General features: G+C 40.1%; 1 protein-coding gene across 2 annotated transcripts in view; it reads right to left on the bottom strand.

Moving 5' to 3' along the window:
• ccser1 (coiled-coil serine-rich protein 1) overlaps nucleotides 1-17468 on the bottom strand; it is a 129867-nt gene that overhangs the window by 1922 nt on the left and 110477 nt on the right. The window lies entirely within an intron of this gene.

The raw sequence follows: 17468 nt of genomic DNA, 5'->3' as shown, positions 1-17468 counted from the left end.
ATCCCCACTCACGAAGCAATGTGGTGCCATTGTCTTTCTATCACACACACACACACACACACACACACACACACACACACACACACAAGCTCAATGGGGAAGATGGCACATAAAGTTAGATGGCAGAAACAGAAGCCACCTGTTTTCTTTCACACTCCACTGCAGCCCCTTATGCAACATATCTCATCACTGCCCCCTTCTTTCTCTCTCAAACTCTCTCTCTCACACACACATTACTAAAATAACACTGGGACTAAGTGCGCAATGTTCACTATAGAAATGCAATCTCATCCGACACTGAACCTCAGGAGAAAGTAAGCAGAGTTGACATTTGCCAACACGATGGTTGTGTGTGTGTGTGTGTGTTTTTCCTGTGTATGGCATGCATATGCATGAGCGTGTGCACGTGCGCACGTATGCCTGCGCAACATGACGTGCATGTGCTTTCCTCATATTTCCACGCAACCACACACGCAAATTAACACTAAAAGAAATGTAATTACTGCGCCGAGGTTGTCGACAGGAATTTGGGGTGAAAGGTAGAAATGCAATTAGCCAGAACATAGCTAACCGAATAAATGCGGTATAACAATGGAAACGCTAATTCAATGAAACAGTTTTCATTCATGAGCTAATACGGCCTGAAATGAAATTTTTGAAAATTAAGGGGGGGCGAAAGTGGAGTACTTTCTAAGAAAGTGAGAAGATGGAGGTCCGTGTTACAAATTGTGCTTATTAGGCCGCTGTTGGTTATAGAGTATAGAACGAAAGAATGAGTAAAAACTGTGAAATGAGGAGTCTGTGTAGGTTTATAGCTGTGTCTTAGCAAACTGCAGCCAAATTAAAATGTAAGTCCTTAATCAAATTTAGGAGATGATCGTAATCTAAATGTACTATTATGATTCTTACACACGCTGGGGCAAAAGGTAACACATGCCAAAGGCCACTCACCAGCAGTGTCAACACAAAGCCTTTCAGGTCAGTCCCACTGTCCTATTTTCCAGCACTGACATGCATCGACGATCCAGCAGAGCAGCAATTTTAATCAAATTTACTCCCCACACATTTGACCACTGTGTGTCCACAGTGTGCCATTGGTGTCAATTTACATCCAATAAAGCAAAAGTGTGTGATTTTCACTAAAATAACATATTATTGTAGTGCTGATGTCAACTCAAATACAAATTAAGGCACTGGCTTTACTAAAAGCACATGTTGGGTCATTAGTTTAAAAAATCCAAACCTTTTAGCACATGGTACATACATTTAATGAGTATTTAGAGAGACATAATTAATGAAGTAGCCCTTTTATAACAGCAAAAAAATGAAATAGCCCTGATTACAATATGTTGTTGGAAATTTCAGCTGGTGAAATGGCATGTGAAAGCCTCCAGCTACTGAACATCACCAGATTTTTAATATCTTACTTACTAAGGTGCTATATCTAGCTTCTTTTTTAAATTTCAAAGTATTCTATGAGGATTTAGTTGTGACTGTGCTTGGCACTAATTTAGTCTGAGGGGGTGTAGAGTATGATGTGGGTTAAATATGATAAGAAAACAAATTCCTGAGGGGGGGAAACTGAACAAAACTGAAGTCGACCTTTCTTTGAACGTGTTTGTTCTTGCTACTGATTTTCAACACTGGAACTTGAAGATAATGTAAAATGAATTTCTTTCCTTTTTTGGTTTTAATAATAATTTAATTTTACTTGCATATACATAACAAATGTGACACAGCCACTGCTTTCAGAATAGATGGGATGCTTGAAAACAAACAGCATGTAAAAATGTGAAAATCTTTAAATCACACATTTCAATCACAGTTTGTCTTTCGTACTGACTACTCTCCTGAGCTTGGTTCTGCTGGAGGTTTCTTCCTCTTAAAAAGGAGTTTTTCCTTCCCACTGTTGCCAAATGATTGCTTATAGTGGGTTCTTGGGGTTTTGTCTCAATTAAGGCACTTTACCTTAGAATACAAAGCATCTTGAGGCAAGTGTTGTGAGTTGGGGCTATATAAATCAAACTGAATTGAATTAAATGACTATATTAAATGAAAGCAGTGCAAACCAATAACAAACAATAGATTTTGTCAGTTTCAGTTGATTTTTTTTTAACAACTTTCAATTAAATTCTGGGGAAAGAGTCACAGCTTGATAAAAAATGTTGACTACAAAAAGACTGTTACACTCTTAATCTGTCCATGCGGCCTGTCTCTAATGCTTGTAATGCTCCACCTACAGTATACAGAAACATAAAAGCAGTAGCTGACAGACTCACTGGGTTCAGAAATCAAAAATTGGAACTGAAGCCAAGCAATCTCCATTTTAACGGTTCCGTCTATATGCTTTCATGTCCAATGGTGAAAAAAAACTACAACAACGCTCAGCCAAAATGTCAGACGCTGTCATTGTCTATACAACTTACTTAAAGAGCTTTGGGAGTGGATCGCAGCTTTCTAATGGGCTTTAATGGGTGGATAAATAGTACAAGACTCCTTGTGAATTCCTTGATCTAATTAAGAGTGAGAATTTTCATTCCAGCCAAATTTTCTACACGGGGCGCTGTGAAAAACATGAAGGAATTGCAACAGCGTTGAATCTCTACTGTGGTGTTGCAGGTTTATGTGGGACGACTTAATTAGGGCTAAATCGCCAATCTTATAAAAAAAAATCTGTAGTGTTATTCCACCCTCAGTCATTTGAGAAAACAACAGAAGGTAAAGCGAGAACAGTAAGATACAAATTGGCAGGCAACTTTAAAGGAAATAATTACCAGGCACAGTACAAGAGTTAGTTGTAGAGACATATGCTCTCTATCAAAGAGACTTTTCTTATCCAAATTAGAAGGACAGACACTTTAGAGATAATCAATGACAATGACTCAAATAAAAGCAAACTGGTAAAAGTTGGCTGTATGTGAGTGTACAGGAGGGACATGCACGGGGGGGGGGGGGGGGGGGGGGGGGGGGGGGGGAAGGTCAAGCAAAAAAGTAAACAAAAGGAAGGAAAGGGAAGAAATGAGAAGGTGATTGAAAACAGAGATAAAGAAAAATGAGACCAAAAGTCGAGTGGACAGGAAAGTGCACAGAGAAAGTGAACAGGATAGATTTACAAACTCAGGTGTCCTTTCTCAAGTACACGCTCTGCGGCAAGCAAGCTACCTCTTTGCCACTGACAGAACAGCCTGTGTGCGCGCAAACACTCTGGAGAGTCTTTCTTTCACACACTGTCCTAAAAATACACATACATACACCCACACGCACACGTACACTAGTCATTGGTAAATCAGAGTGATTTAAAGGGGGCCCTCTCCTGCGGGCTCGGTTTTTATTGGGCAGTGAAGAATGGAGCAATGTTGTAAGGGCCAAGTTTGCATAAAAGACTTCCTTAAAACCCTAAAACAACCCTATACAATGTTTGCTATCTCCTGTCTTGGTAATTTTTATATTGGGAGAAGAGCCAGTGCGGGAGATTTATTTTATGACTTTTGCTTGCCTTGCAGCGCAGCAAAGTAAAAGCTAAATTCAGGTGTAACACAGGCCCAATGTGAGGAAAATACTCCCATGTAATTGCCATCAATCACACACCACGGCCCAGTATCCCGACACCCACACGCCTAACTCTAATGAAGGTCCAGGGGGATGAAATGCATCGGACCCCAAAACTTTGCAGCTTGAGATAAGAGAGGCAAAACTTTGTCACTGTGATTTCTGTATATTCTGTGACACCCACATACTTTGAACAAAGTAATCCTGTGGTTCTTTGGATGTGTGAAACGCTGGGGTGTTTGGTACAGATACAAAAACAGTGCAGTACACCCACATAGATGGTACTCTAAATCCTATTTAGACTATAACCAAATACATTCTCCAATTGTGATGCAGTAGCCGAAACCATCCAACCTTTCCTGTGCTGCATGCTCGACAGTCTCATATATATTTGCTTGAATATTTATGTCCAGCGTGATGGAAAAGTAGAGTTGGAAACGTGCAAAAAACAGTCAAATGGATCCTTATTATGGGATTTTAGAAAGCGAAATAAAGTGCACCGAGGCTTACAACAAACCAGTCCTCATGCACTAACAGTACTACCCACAGGTTTACAACCATGTTTGAAAGTGGAGTAGTAATAGAAGCAGGTCAGACAAGCTGAGAAACATGATGTCAGCACTCGTGAAATCCCACAAAGCCCTAACTAGCATTTCCTATGCCCTGATAGAAATATTGAATATTCACAGACAAGGTGTGTGCAAGAAGAGTCTCCGCGGGCACTTTGCTGGATAAATAATCAACAATCAAACGAGGGGTGAAACTAAGCCTGGGCTGGTGTCTCAAGGCCATAGCCTACCTTTACTTTGAAGATGCTGGTTTTCATCAATACACACCCCCCTAAGGAGGTGAATCTCTTGCACAGCTTGTAGCAGCAAGAGAAAGCCTTGCTTTCCCTCACTCAGATTAGTCTTCTTTCTTTGTCTCACCTCTGATCCTCGTCTCTCTGCACCAGTTCTCTATACAACTTTACCAATTTCGAACTGCTCACTCGCTCTGCAGCTCACCTCTCTTGAACTTTTATTCAAAAGATGGACAGTAAATCCACATAATCATAGCAGTAAGAACAGCAGTGGACATGGCAAAACGAGTAAATAAGATTTTATAGGTATATCACTTTCGTTGAAATTAGTTCAGACGAATCATAAAACAGGAATGGAATTTTTCTGTTGTTGGAGTCTTTTAATTAAGCTATAAGTTTTAACAGTTGAACATTTAATAGGTTTACCCAGCATTTGACTCTGCCAGTGCCTGCTCAGGCCCACGTTTCAGTTTAATTTCTCATTCAGTGAATGCTAATGCTTTCAACAGTGCGATTATTTGCATTTTGGAGGTTACCTCTCTGACAGCTTGCTCTGGACTGCTGGCAAAATACACAGAGTTTGTGGACCATCCCAGGATGCATGATAATAACCGCCAAATATGCTCTCTTTCCACGCATTGTTATTCTTTACTTGTCTCTCACCTTTTGTCCCCCCTCTTGACCTCCCTTCTTCTCTTATTTCTCACCTTATTACCCACTCTGTCCTTTCTTTTGTCCCTTCTTTTCTCTCTTTCTTTTGTTATGTAACTTGCTGGTTAAGAGTGCCAGTGGCAGCCAGGCTGAATAGGACTTGACAGCCGGAGGACTGATGGTTTGCTACAGCAGTCTGGAGACCACAGCGACAGAGAGAGATTGGAGGTAGGAAAAGTTTTCTCCCCCTTCTAGGTGGTGACAGTTGGGGTGGGTATGGGGCTGAGATGATGAAGAAAGATGGAGAATAAGAGGGGACTAAAGTTGAGCTGTCACTCCAACCCACACTGCAGCACACTGCCAACCAGTTGGCTGAATGTCACATCCTGGACCTTCCCAACAGAGGCGCATACTGAGAGGCAGACCACTAATGTGATGCACTGCACAGCTAATCGGCTCACAGTGCCACCAATCTTCAATGCCGTCACAGTGCTTTTGTAAAATTATCGACTTTAGGCTGATGTTATATTGAGTAACAGCATCCCGACACACTGCAGCCCATATCAAAGAGGGTTGTCTGTCGGTAACTTGATAAATATTTAGATTTACAATATCTTAGGCAGGGCAGCTTCACTGCATATCAGTGTGGCTGAAGGCCTGAATATATTACAGTGTCTAAAGCTTAGTCATCAGTTGCCTATTTGCAAATTTGGGAAAGAAAACAAACTTGGCTTCAGGGAAAAGTTGCAACTTGTAACCATATCTGAATGCCCCATAAACCATTACAAGTACACAACTACTAGCTTGATGCCTCTGTAATATTCAAGATTGTCTGTCCACTGGCTTGCTTGTCATTATTATAGTGTTAATGCACACAAAGAAAGTTTGCTTATCTGATCTAAAAAATTGATGTTAATCAGCTGGAGAGAGCAGGAGTAGCCATAAACCGTTTAAAGCAACTAGAAACATTGATAGAAATGCTACAGAGAGAGAAACTTTTCATGAATGCACCAATTGGATGGATTTTTAGATTCGTTTGTTTATGGTATTGTTAGGAAATGCTGCTGCTTGTAATAGTTGACTGACTGACATTATGTGTTGCCTGGCAACAGAAGGGCTCATCTCACTGATTAAGTGATCGGGATCACTGCGGGGAATGGGACCATCAACATTCACATCAGTTTAAAGACCTCCGATGTGATCACGGTCAAATACTGGAGTTGCTGAACAAGCGTCTGATCAGTGATTCTATGTCACTAGTTATGATTGTGGGTGTTGAAAAGTGCATAGCGCTAGGTCTTCAAATTCCTCTCAGGGCAAAAAAAGAAAAAAGAAGCGGGTTGGCGAGTACCGAAGCCAGTACCATGCTGCGGACAGGAGGCCTAATGAGGTTTCTTGAGCAGCTCTGATAGGCACGGATGCTGAGAGTCTGGCATTGCTCATCAACCACCATCTCCAACAGGTCTGTGCGTGCAGGCACATAGGCATGTGTCTTGCGTGTGTGTGTGTGTAATCATGGCAAAACTCATCGACCACCAGCATGTGCCAATATGCTTGGTGAACACTGCCCAGAACCACAAGCAAGAGGAGTGGGATGTAAAAGCAAAGGGAGTGAACAAGTAAAGATGAGGGGAGGAAACGAGTGAGGGGGAAAAGTGGGGGTGAAGAAATGAAAATGAAACAGTGAAGTGGACTGAAAGGGTAGAGTGGAGGAGGAGATGTAGAGGGGAAACGAGGACAAAAATGTGCGAGGAAAAGGTAAAAGACAAAGATAGAATAAGGAGCTAAAATATGGAGAAAAGAGGGGTCATAGAAAAAAGGGGATGACACAGTGCTAAAACAGGTGGTGAAACAACAAAGGAACAGAGAAGAGGCCAAAGTGTAGATGGGTCAGATGGATGAGAGGTACTCTAGGGGACAAAGTGAGAATAAAAGGTGCCAGCACTGACCCAAAGTTACAGAAGACAATTGAGATAATTAGGAAATGCAGAGACATGGTCAATGTTAGAACAGTGGCATCGATATGAGGCAAGAAAGCAACGTGGTGGAGCAGAACATTCACTCCTCAACAGGAATTATGTGTGAATGCCAATTTCTAGTTCCCATTGGTATCCACACAAATAAAAGGCTTTATTTCCCAATGAAATGCTTCAGTAAAAGTCATAAAGGCTAGCCCGTGTACACCAACACCTCAACATATATCATGTGGTGGTAAGTAGTGGTTTTAGTCTAAACAAGAGCACAATTATATTTGAAATAATTGCTGGGGCATGCATGCTCGTCATGTGCTGCTGCTATTAATTGTGGCTCAGGGAGGATTATTTTGTTACCTTTTTGGTTGCAAGCAAAAAAAAAAACCAACCAAAAAATCCACAACTGACTGATTTTTAGTTTCTCTCCTGTATATGAAAGTATCTCTCCTTATGCTCTCCAGTTGGATTGATTGCTGCACTTGGCTGCCCCCTCCGGGTGTCAACATGGTCCCCCCTGATGCTGTCTAATTATTGCAGAGACTGTGATCTATGCACCATTACTCTGTGCCTAATACGTTCCTGTAAGCTGTCACTACTGCTCACTCTGTAAGTGCACAATACTTACTGACTGTGTACTTCGCTGTCAGTGCTAACCCACTATTCCCAAACTGCATTTCACTGAACTTCTATCCGGTTGTCAAACTAAGTTGACAGCATTGCATTACCAGGGGCTTTCCTCAAAATGAGGATCCCTGGCCATACCTAAAGCTGGACTCTTGGCAGTGTCCCTTCTGTTGGCCCCTCGCTGAGACCTGGCAGAAGACCTGGGATTATTCCACCTTAATCAGGCTAGCACTGTAGGCTTATCATTCTTCTATCAGTCTCACCCTCGAGGCTGCGGGGGTGTGAAAGCCGTACTGTCTTCCTATATGCCCAAGGCTTGTACTGTTACCCTTAAAGAGCCTGCGTGCATGGCGATTAATCACTACACATTTCATTGCACTGCTCAGTAAGCTCTGTAAGCGTTTAAACTTGGCTATTTCACACCCTTACATCCGCACAAGAAGCATCTTCAGGACGGCAGATTTAAATTCTCAAAATGTCATCAGGCTAGAATATTTCCTCCTCCGGCCAAATCACACAGACATAAACACCTACCTGCCTAAATGCTCACTTAAATGTCATTTCCTTCAGCATTTACAGAGCATCCATCCTCTCCCAGTTTCACTCAACAGTCACTGGATCAAAAGAGCGTTAGTGCTGCTTCAATTACATATACTATCGACCTATTTGGCAACGCTGGCAATGCTTCGATTTAGCATAAAAGCAAAGTGTCTCTCGTCTTTTACTCCAATAATGTAATTTATGCATGGGAGACCTGGCAAAGTGGTTGGTTTTAATTTTTCCAGGAGTCATTTATCAATGACTCATTGTGCATGTGATGAATGTAGACAAACAGAAATATGAGTTCTAAAGTCTGCAATAAAGAATGGTGGCTTGACAGCTTAGCAGAATAGATCAAAGAGTGACAGTAAGGAAAATAATGAAGACTGTAATAATGACAGTGTGCTGAGGACTGTCAGAGCGATACATCATGTGGGAGAACTTAGCGGTGGTGCTGAAAGTGTGTGAGTCTGGACATCTTTACAGAGATGTGCACCTTTATAAATATTGTGTGAGGCCGCAGAGTGGCCTGCAACACAATTGTGGGCAGTAATGGAGTATGAAGATGATGGCAGAGGTGTGCACCAAGCCACACTCACACAAACACACACACACACACACCCTCCCACCCTTCTGTCAGTTGCTGCTGCTGCTGAGTTCATTTCCCAGTTTCTCATCTTGCTCTGTGTGACAACCCAGGTGGGCTGAAAGAATACAGGAAATCGGAAAGGTGAGGGTGAGGGGGAAAAATGATGGATGAAGAGAATTCCAAACAGGAAGAAGAAACAGGTAGATTTTCCATTAAATGTCTGGGAGGCCTGATGATAACAGTGCATCTGCCACCTGTGTCATCACGTTGAAAACAACTGACTGCCCTGCTGCTCCCACACTCCACTCGATGAGAGAGAAGGAAAAAGGAGGGCGATCGAGCGTTCTCCCATCACATATTTACAAAGGTTACTTAGCTACTTATCACATTTGCCAAAAAATGCAGAATAAGGAGGCAGATTATTAGCACGCGGAGCTTCAAAGGATAATAAAAGCTTTATAACTGTGCAGTGAACACCCGTGCTTTTTTTGATTGTTAAAGACAGATGCCACAGACTGGCGTACTGTGCCTGACGAGCTGGAGCAGCCACACGCTGGCAGAGAACCAAATATTGTTTCACTGGCAGATGTGGGAATGTGGCCACACCGACAGGAAAGTAAATAATTAATGCTACCGATTTTTGAGAAGAGATTTGTGGTAGAAATTTGCGTCTGCAAAGGAACTCTTAGCAGGATAAGCGGAGCAGAATTGCAATTCCAGAGCTCCTGGAAAGAATCCAGAAAGACATAATTTTTCCAAATGAGACACATTTTCCAAATGAGGTTGGGCACAGAAAATGAGTTTGCAAAAGTTATTTTGTTCTAATTATGTTTTAATGAACTATTTTTGTTCTGAATAATTGAATCTTTTCTCCTATAAAAGCCACAGAAATCATTAGCCTACATTCTACATTGGTGTTGTCATTGTTTCTGCACCGTGTCCCATTTTTAGTCTTGTTATCAGCAGATACATTAAAAGGCACTATTTAAATCACTACCCATTCCATAGCAGTTAGACCAACCAGCCTCACTGGGAAGATTATCTGCAGGGAGCCACAGTACACCAACCCTAAATTTGAGGAAAACAAGAGCTGAATTTGAAGCAGCTAGAAAACATAAAATGCACTCTATTTATACAAATGTGAAAAGACCGAGCACAAAAATAAATAAATACATTTTAAAAATTGCACCGTTTAAAAAATGCCTCAAAAAATGCCATTTGGCTCAGAAATAACCTTATTTGAAAAGAAAATGGAAACAGAGCTATATTTTAGAAATATCTGCAAAACTGAAGGAAGCTGACAGCTGGATGGTTAATCAATTTATTATCGCATATCAAATATCTCAGTGGATACAAAGAAAAAGTGAGGGGAGACGACTGAGAGAAGAAAAACACATGTGGCCTTCAGTGACTCCTGGTGTTCATGTATTAATCGTGAAAGTTCTGCATTAGATTTGTGCAATCGTGAGTCTGCGCTGTGGAGGCTAAGTATGTTTGCCGGTTCGTGCATCAGAAAAAGGTCTTGTCATATCGCTCCGAGTACCTGAGGGCCTCAAATCCAACACTGTACGTCTCTCCTTAATTATTAAACATAAGGAGAAAGAGCAGCAAAGAGAACACAGAATGAGGAAAGAGGCAGAGGGACGACACAAGCAGTGGACAATAGAGGACTTGAAAGGGAATGGCTGTCCGTGAATACAACGTTACTGGTGTAAGAAAAAGAACAAAGGAATGAAAGGACAGAGATTCATTCTGTGATTAATTATCCTCATTGTATTCTCAAAAAGCGCTGAGGAAAGAGAACCAGAGGCACGCACAGAGACACCGACTGACATACACAAACACACAATCGAGCAAAGTTTGAACAACAGTGTTTCTGAAAGGTCGTTAGATTCCCCTGAAGTTATGAGGACAGGGCTAAAATTACATTTTAACTGAGGTGGACTGCCTCTCGGTTTATGAAGTTATTAACTACAGGCTGTGTGTAAACACTTTCACTTTCTCGCTCTACAACTAGAGTTTGAATTCTGTAATCTTTTATGAAAACAAATTAGACCCATATTTGATTTTTGATGAGACTGCCCTGGAGTTTTAAAAAGGCTTTAAAAGTTTGATATGTGAAGGCTAAAACAGCCTGCAGCACAGAAAGACAATTTCCCACATTTGCAACTGCCATCAAATAGAAAAACACACACACACACACACACACACACACACAGAAAGGAAACATTCACACAGCCACAGTTGTTTGATGGAGCACCCTTCTTTCTACTTATTTCTTTGACAAGCACCAAATTAACTATGTAATGAAACTTCCATCACTTACGGTTGTCTGTATACATATGAACACAAACATAATAAAGCCCAGATTAAAATGGTCGATATTCAGGTAACAGCTCTGCATTTTCGGAAAATGTGCAGCTGCCTTGGCAACCTAATGGTGAAAACATCACTGCATCATCGGAAAAAGTCCCGTTTAAAACCCCGCTTTTGCTCTTTGCTTTTTGTTCAGATTAAATAAACATGACAAAATGAGTTAATTAGTGAGATTTAAAGGTGCTGGGAAGCAGGTGGGCCGCTTATGTGAGCAAACAGACATGAAAGTGGTATTGATCTTTTTCATCTAATTTTAAGCAAGAAAGTCAATAAGCACGCTTCACAAAACATCAATTGTCAAATATCATGTGTGTGTGAATAATTAAAAAAGAAAACAAACAGCCGTGTGAGCGTACCTAGAATAAAATGGAAGAGAGAGAATTACACAAATTGGAGTGTCTTTGTGCCGTAAAACAAAAGAAATAAATAAAATAAATAAATAAATCACACATTAATTGAGTATTGTGGTGGTGGTGGTTGGGGGGGGGGGCTAATAATGCAGCAGTTCTTTTTATTACTTCTGGGTAAAGCTGATACAAATACAAGTTGTGTAGGGTTCTTGGACCAATGCTTACAACAATCTTTCTGGTAAAATATGGAAACACGAGACAAAAGAGAGCAACACCTGCATTTAGCTAGCTTGCAGTGCATTATGCTCCAGTCTTGCTTGCAGGGCAGAGCACATCCTGATCTTTGTCTTGGCTATCTCTACTTCTAGAGCTTTAGCCTGTTATTAGTTATGTTCTTATGAATGCAGACAGGCCATGAAGGTTATAACCTCCAAACTCCAACACCAAACTGCAAACTAACTTCAGATAACACACGGACTGGATGCCACCTTCTATCTAACATCAGTCTTTCAGATAACATTTAGTCACAGTTTTGAACTAATTCCAGATGGAAATCATAAACTGAAACTCAACATTGATTCAGTATTAAATTAGCTGCACTGTCAAAAAAAACAAAACCCACTGCACATTCAGGGGAAAACATTATTAGATTTAGGGATAATAGAAGATATAAATCTCTAAATCTACATTTGGTTTCAGTCACACAGATCTGTCAGCAACTACTTGTGTCAACAAGTAATTTATGGCTGTCTCAAAGTGAACTAAATGACAAAGACAGGGCTGCACTAAAGATCTCCTTCTGATTGCTTTGGTTGCTGGCACATCACCATCCATTTCCAAGTAAAAGTTATACCTTACCTCTGCGACCAACATGTTTCAAAATGAGCAAACTTTACTTTGAAGGTTGGGACCCAAGGCAATGTCAATGATTTTGGTATAGCAACACTTGCCAACCGGTTATGAGATATACATTTTTCTCTATAGCACCTTGCTTTAAGCAGCAGGTTGCTGAGTGACTGGTCAGGTGGCTACAGGTTGCTAACTGTATGATTTTAGATGTACAAAATTTGAAGACAAAAGAAGCAATTAATCACAATTAACAGCACCATTGTTCACTTAATTTTTTTTATATTACAAACACTACAGCAGGGTGCCGGTTTAGCTCAGTGTGTTGAGCAGTCGACTACATGCCGTACAAAGAGCAGCCAGCCCAGGTTCGAGTCCAACCCGCGGCCCTTTGCCGCATGTCTGCCACCGTCTGTCCTCTGTTCACTGTATCTATCAAATAAAGCTGAAAAAAGCCCCCCAAAAAAGCGGTCAAAAACACTACAGCTGACACTAACACCTAACTTTTCACTGAATACGATTCTTCAGATGAATGGATCTTTCAGACAAATAAAATCAACACAAAGAACAGGAAACACAAGGAGGGGACATTAAAGGACAAAAAAAGACGACAGCTATGTGCGAATACAACACAAACTGTAGCTATCGTATGCGTGTGTGGTTACAACTAAAAAGAGTGTATGTGTGTTAAAGTAGATAGAATGGCCTTACTTAGAGTTGGAAGACATGAGAAACTCTGACAACTTTACATTCCATGTCACTAAATATTAATTTGCAACATTTGTCAGTGAAATATTCCATCTTTTGTGGGTTTGTGCATGTGTGTGTGTGTTTGTGAGGGTGTACGCGTGGATGTGTCGTACAATTTTGCCTTCAGGCCATCCGGAATGTGCAGATTGCAAAAGAATAGCTCATCAATATTCATGTGAGTTTATGCTTTCATTAATGTTGCAGCAAATTGTCTCAGATCAAACTCAGGGCTTGTATATGCGTCCACTAGTGTATCTCACAGACTGAGAAGGAAAAAGAGTGAAGTGAGAGAGTTATCAGAGGGGGATGGAGCTGGAGAGAACAAAGAGAGGGCTGGAGCTGCTACAGATGGCCCTATGTTTCCAGCAGATGAAAAGGAAACTTTGAAAAAAGAAGGGGAAAAGATCATACACATGAGGGGAGAAAGAGAAGAAAAAAGTGGGAGGTCAAAGGAAGAAAGAGACAAAACAGAAGAGTGTAAAAGAGAGGAGGAGAGAATGAGTAGGAGGGAGGAAGAAGGAAAGAGAGAAGAACAGAGGAGAGTTAAGTTCTAAAGGTATCTGTCCTACTTTGGTCTGACTAATGAACCTGAAGTGTCCCGAATCTGTCCTGAATCACCGGAGGCCCGGTTAGACCACCCTGTGCTCGGAGTGAGTGCACTTTTATTTTTTCTGGCATGGGTGTAAGCATGTGAAACATCTTGATGTGTGTTTGAGCCAGCGCGACACTGAATGTGCACTTGATTTAATATGCTCTCTCTACTGTACGCTGTAGTTGCGTGTGTGATCTCATTGCCCTGCCTGTGTTCAACGAACCCCTGCACCTTCTAGTCATTTGACTTCACAGCGACATGTGTCAGTGAGAAACACATGCGCGCACACACTCTTGCGCAGAACGGTCATGTATCATCTGACGACAGATTGTTGTACAACCTAAAACGGCAAATTTAAAGTTGCGGTGCCACAAACATACACGCTGTTTGGAAACAAAATTGTACAATTGTCTAACATCAAGAGAAAGAGGGAATACATCAAACAGCAGACACGTCCTTGTGATGTGAACATCCAGCAAATGTTTTGACGTTGAAAAACCATTGCCTGGCGGTTTTTACTTGACATCTAGTCATTGCTGAAAAATAGTTCCAAGATTAAAGCTGAAATATTATTTGTCTTTTCTTTTTTTAAACAAAGACAAATGCTCGTAATTCCTACTTTGCAAAAGTATGATCTATATTTCTCACTTTGTAGGAGACTGTCTAACCATCGACATCCATCCATTAACAGTCGGGTTTTTGGCATCCAAGGAGAGAGCGTCTGGGTTTCAACCAAGTTTTCTGGGTAATAGCAATAAGATGGGCATAGACACTAGCTCATAGTTCAAATCTCATTCTGATTCTCTGGGTAAGCAATATCTAGACCCTTTACATGTCTCAGCCTATGTGTTATCATGTTTAATCTCTATCCTCCTGCCACCTATGCATGATTAAATATGCTCACAGGAGACAACTATGAGTAAGCAGGAGTCATTAATGGCTTTCAGTGTGCTACATGAGGGTGCGATCCTCCAAGAAAGAAACATAACAAATGAATGTATGACCATATGTTTAGATATAATCGCTCGGAGATAACATTGGCCTAATGTTGGCCTGGTTTTTACAGTTCATTCTCTGAGTAAAGTCGATGTAACTGTCTCACAGTGCTAGAGCCAAGTTGCTATTGTAGAAAATGCGAATTACCATTAGCAATTTTCATTTATTTTCCCTACCAATGCAGGGATGTGTGGGTAGGGAACAGGAGAAAAGTGGAAGAAGAGACTGTAACAAAAAAATACAAGTTTTTTTGACAGTATTATGTAAAATGTATAAAGTGAGGTATCTAAAAGTTGCCAAGGTAACATTTTTTATCGTTTCTCCAAGAGAAAAGCTTTCACCTGACATTCTACTTTGTATAAATGTTTGAAAATTCTTTGATTTGAGAGGTCCTGGGTTTTTTCTCCTGGTACGCCGGCTTGTTCCCACTATCCAAACATGGGACAAAGAAAAACTGACCCTTAGCCCTGTGATGGACTGGTGGCCTGTCCAGAGTGTAACATGCCTCTAGCCAAGTGACACCTGGGAAAGGCTCGAGCTTTAAGAGGACAGATGGATGGATGGATGGATGGATGGATGGATGGATGGATGGATGGATGGATGGATGGATGGATGGATGGATAAAGAACACACTATGGATTCATACAAGTCTACATCAGCACTGCATATGTGTCTGCAAAATAGTCTAAAAAGAGACACAGTTAAAGCAACTTTCATCATCAAATCTCCTAAAGAACAAATTAATTATCATTAAAACAAACAAGTGAGGTGAGGCACGGTGCTGACGTTCACGCTGTTCATGCTGAAGTCAAAAAATTTCATTGTTTCAGTTCTTTTGTTTTCTTAAATTTTTAAAACTTCCCAATTCACTTGGAAAAAACAGATTTGATTTATCCATCTGTGTTTACTTTCTGAGGTTTCTTGATGTCGAACTGTGTCCGTTCATTAATTATTAAGGTTTAGACAATACTTTAGACAGACTCACTTTTAGCATGTTTGTAAATGATTAAACATCTGACAAAAATCCACTAGGTTTACAATCCAAACAGAATTCTTGCCACAGGCTAGAGACCAAAAAGTTGCTAGCATCAGAAAGGCGGTAAATTTCTGTGGCTGACAGGTGTGTGGTGTGTGTGACTGTGCTGAGCAGGGTTTTCTCTAAAAGATGAGAATTTTTCCCAGATGAAGATTTGGCAGAAAATAGTTTGCCCCAAAAAATGTATGCACTTTATGCAACAGAAACTATTTAATAAACATTTTTGATGTACCTTTGAGAGATATTTGCAGACAGTGATGTTAAGATATTTGAAATACGTCTGGTTGTTCTATACTGCATTACTGCTTGGACTTTTTTTTTGCACAACTGGGATTTTCAGTTTGTGTCTTAGGTGAGCTTCACTCTTACTGGCTTTACTCGTATTTTAGATATATGTAAAAATGTACAGTGCAAATTCAGAGTTAATACTAACTGAACCTTATCTGGCTTACATTCAGCTTGGTAATATCGTAATGATAGTAGTAAAACAATGATAATTAGATTAATAAAGTAGTAACTACTTAATTATTACCTTTTCATTAAGCATTTCCAAGTAATTACACAGTAATAACCAGGTATTAGCTTGTTATTAATGATGACAATTTATTTATTAATAAAGCTAGAAAATATTTGCCAATATAGCAATAGTCTGGTAAAAAATATGAAAACCTGTCACGAGAATAATAGTATAATATCAGTATTTGGATTGTAAATGGTACAGGGTAACATCAAAGGGGAAAACTGATCCTAATGAGGTAATAGCGGCTGATGTTTTTACATTTGCACCAATTTCCCTCAGCCTAATAACTTCAAAGTGACGTGAAAATTTATGGAAGTCATAATTACCATAAAAATACTACAATAAATAATTCCTTATGTTCCATTTACACATGCTTCTGTTATAACCAAACTGCTCTGCTACCTGCTTCTATTAGAATTCAGAGTAAAAATAGACAAAACCGAATGTGGAGAGACATAATCACTGAAAAGAGTGCTTCCAGGTAGCAACTTTCTTTGTAATCCCAAAAGTGTTTGGCACTTATTGAACGATAATAGAAATGTAATTACATCTAATTAGACTCCATGAACCCTGTATTTAAAAAAAGAAAAGAAAAATGAAGGGTAAAAATGGATAAATGAATAACAATTTCTCCTCCCACATTACAGGCACTGTAGAGGTAGATGTGCTTGCAGGTGACAAATGATCTAAACGCTGTCATTATAACTTATTCACTACATCCACTAAATATTGATTTAATTAAATTTACTACTACATTATCAATTCAGTCTTTTAACAATTTAAGCATATCTAAATTGTCCTTTGGCCACCAGAAAGAAGAAATGTGACCTTAATTTTATGCTGCAAGGCAGTTATGATCAACATGTGAAAAGCACGAAATACAAATACTTGTCCTTTATTGTTTGTCTATAAAAAGCTTCCAGTTCGGAAAACTGGATCTGACTCTATTTAGCAATAACAGCCCATTTACATTCCTCTATGTATTTTATATATGGATTAAATAAATATCTTATATCTCTGTCCTTTCCAATAACACAGCCTCCTGTTTTTATTATCTTCCTCTTCTTTCCACATATAGTGGCACAATCTTCACAGCTCAAAGCTGTAGAGGCTATATTTTCCCCTCTCTCCTTCACAACCCTCTGCAGACCTCTCATTCTATAATCTACTTGATTCTCACGTATGAAGCCAGGAACTAATTGCTTTTTTAATAGCTTGGATCATGGTTTATTGTGTGCCAGTGTGCGTCCCCATGCGTATTTGACTGTATAGCT

Source organism: Aulonocara sp. 'chitande type north' Nkhata Bay, linkage group LG12 (genome assembly GCF_057382095.1).
Source record: "Aulonocara sp. 'chitande type north' Nkhata Bay isolate Kocher_YH1m ecotype deep benthic linkage group LG12, A_spYH_male_GT1.1, whole genome shotgun sequence".
NCBI classification, from domain to species: Eukaryota; Metazoa; Chordata; class Actinopteri; order Cichliformes; family Cichlidae; genus Aulonocara; species Aulonocara sp. 'chitande type north' Nkhata Bay.
The sequence above is the reverse complement of the archived record's forward strand: the minus strand, read 5'-3'. Positions and strand labels throughout refer to the sequence as shown.